This window comes from Sceloporus undulatus, chromosome 10 (assembly GCF_019175285.1).
Source record: "Sceloporus undulatus isolate JIND9_A2432 ecotype Alabama chromosome 10, SceUnd_v1.1, whole genome shotgun sequence".
NCBI classification, from domain to species: domain Eukaryota; kingdom Metazoa; phylum Chordata; class Lepidosauria; order Squamata; family Phrynosomatidae; genus Sceloporus; species Sceloporus undulatus.
This window is the reverse complement of record NC_056531.1, coordinates 12,024,023-12,026,347: the sequence shown is the minus strand read 5'-3', so window position 1 is coordinate 12,026,347 and position 2,325 is coordinate 12,024,023. Positions and strand designations below refer to the sequence as shown.

The following is a 2,325-nucleotide window of genomic DNA, read 5'->3' as shown; positions in this document are numbered from 1 at the left end:
AGGGTGTCCTTGGGGCTTCAAGCCCCAAGGACACCCGCGGCGGCGGGGAGGTGGAGAAAGGGGCCGCTTGGCCCCTTCTCCTCTGTGCCAGGGCGCAGCCATCTAAAAGCTGCGCCCAGTGACGCAAACGGCAAAAGGAGCTCTGTTTCGGACGCCTTTTGCGGCTGGGAAGGGCACACATTGCGCTCTGGTGCGGCGTGACAACGTCAGTCCACCCGCGCGGTATAGAGGTGGCGCGGTTGTGATGTCGTAATGGCGGTGGCCGTGTGGAACGGCCGCCACATTTTGCGCGCGCTCCGTGCTAGGGTTGGGGGCGTCCCAAAAGGATGCCCTTTCTAACCTAGCATGCGCGGAGCGCACACTTTAGGCCCGTCTGTAACGGGTCATAGTTAGTCAAGTTAAACCCAGGGTTAGAAACACATACCCCCCAAAACAAAACCAGAGTTTTCTGCATGCTAAAGCTTATTTTAAAAAGAATTGGTGAACTGGATTGTTAAAGACTTAAGCTAATTTATATAAATGGGCATGAACAGCAAATAGATTAGAAAATGGAGGAAAAAATAAAGATACTCAGCATGTTAATACATAAGCTCTCTGCCCTGAACTTCCAGTGAAAGCCGAAGATGTAGATAGAAGCAAGTATTTTAGCCACCTTTAGAATGCATCCTACAACTCACCTTGGAGAAAAGCTGATGTCCTGGTGTGATCCAACGTGGAGATAATACCAGAAGAGATCATTATCAGCAAAGGTTTTATAATACAGTAGAACTGAAGGGCTTGTAATATATTCCACATTGGCTACCTAGAGAGCAAGGAAAACGGTGAGATAATTGGTTGCCTCTGAAGTGATTAATTGCATTAGATTTAATTTAAAAATTAATGGATAACCTGACAAGCAGACTGGACAAATTTATAGGAACAGGGGTATTAATGTCTAGTAGTATGATGACAGTGTTTTAAAAATGCTTATGCCTTCCAAACCTAGTGTCTGAAGAGCATGGGTGGGAAGTGCTACACACTTCTTGCCTATTCAAAGACTAAACAATAGTGGTTGGTCTTGGGTCTGACCTGGTACCATTCTTATGTTGGTACTGATCTCAAGAATTTAGAAGCTCTTTATTTCAATGCAGGTATGTTTAGAATTTTAGACAGAAATATTTTGGTCCTGTTGTGCCAAAAGAGAGAATAGGTTTAGACAGCTTAAAAAAACACTACGCCAAACTCCTATCCCTTCATAAGAAAAAGAAGAACAAGGGTAAAGTATGGGCACACAAGAATTATTGTCCTGAAAAGAAAATTCACCCTGAAACACAATGTTAGATCCACAACAAGTTTTTAGCATCTAAATCCCTAGAGGAAGAGGTTTGTAGCCAGTGGTAGAGCATATCATTTGAATTACAGAAGCTGCCAAGTTCAGACCCAGCATCACAAGGTAAAAACAAATTTTGCCTTGAAATACTAGACAGCTGCTGCCAGTGAGTTAATAATATTGGCCTGGAAGGACCAAAGGTCTGACTCAGTATAAGGCAGCTTCCATTTTCTGGAACAGAAATGGTCAAACCACCTAAAAACTATGCATTTGCAGTCCTGCCAAGAACAGTTTCAACTGGACCTTGCCAGATGGGCACCACAATGTTCCTGTGTTTAATACTTTTCAAAGAATCATGCTGTTGGGAGGTACCACAAAGGCCAACTCCCTACCATGCAGGAATCTACAACAAGAGCACTCCTAAGAGATGGCCAACCACTCTCTGCTAAAAGCTCCCAAGGAAGAGAGTTCCACAACCCTGCAAAGCAGTTTATTCCACCTCAAGCAACTCTTACAAATAAGGAAGTTCTTCCTAAGTTGAGATGGAACTCTTACATTTCGTCACTTCAAGCACTTAGTGTAGTGAGGGGCATACCAAATGGAAGAAATCAAATGGAGGTGTACTCTCCATTACAGATGCTTACCTTGGCAATTATGTCCTTGAATTGCCCTTCCTTCCACGCATCGGTAGATGATTCATCATTGTAATTATTGCGTTATCGTATTCTTCGTATTTGTCATAGAGGAAAACCAGCTCCCCCCAGAGATGGGCCTGCTCTGCTGCTCGTGTAACCTAGCCCTGTGATTTGCTGTAGAGGCCCAAGCATTGTATAGTACAAAGAAACAGAAACTCAAAATAATTGATTGTGCTGTATGTATGCTTTTACTGGATCCTATACTTCTTTAGCTGAAAAAGGCGGGTTACAGACTGCCGACAAGCGGCGGCCTGCACCCGCCCCTTTCCCCGCCGGATCGGGGCCTCAGCAGCTAGAGCGGCAGCCGCTGAGGCCCCAATC

At 44.8% G+C, this 2,325-nt stretch overlaps 1 protein-coding gene across 6 annotated transcripts in view; it reads right to left on the bottom strand.

Annotated features, from left to right (window-relative positions):
* CLTCL1 (clathrin heavy chain like 1) overlaps positions 1-2,325 on the bottom strand; it is a 61,935-nt gene that overhangs the window by 8,564 nt on the left and 51,046 nt on the right. The gene's annotated exons all lie outside the window — the stretch shown is intronic.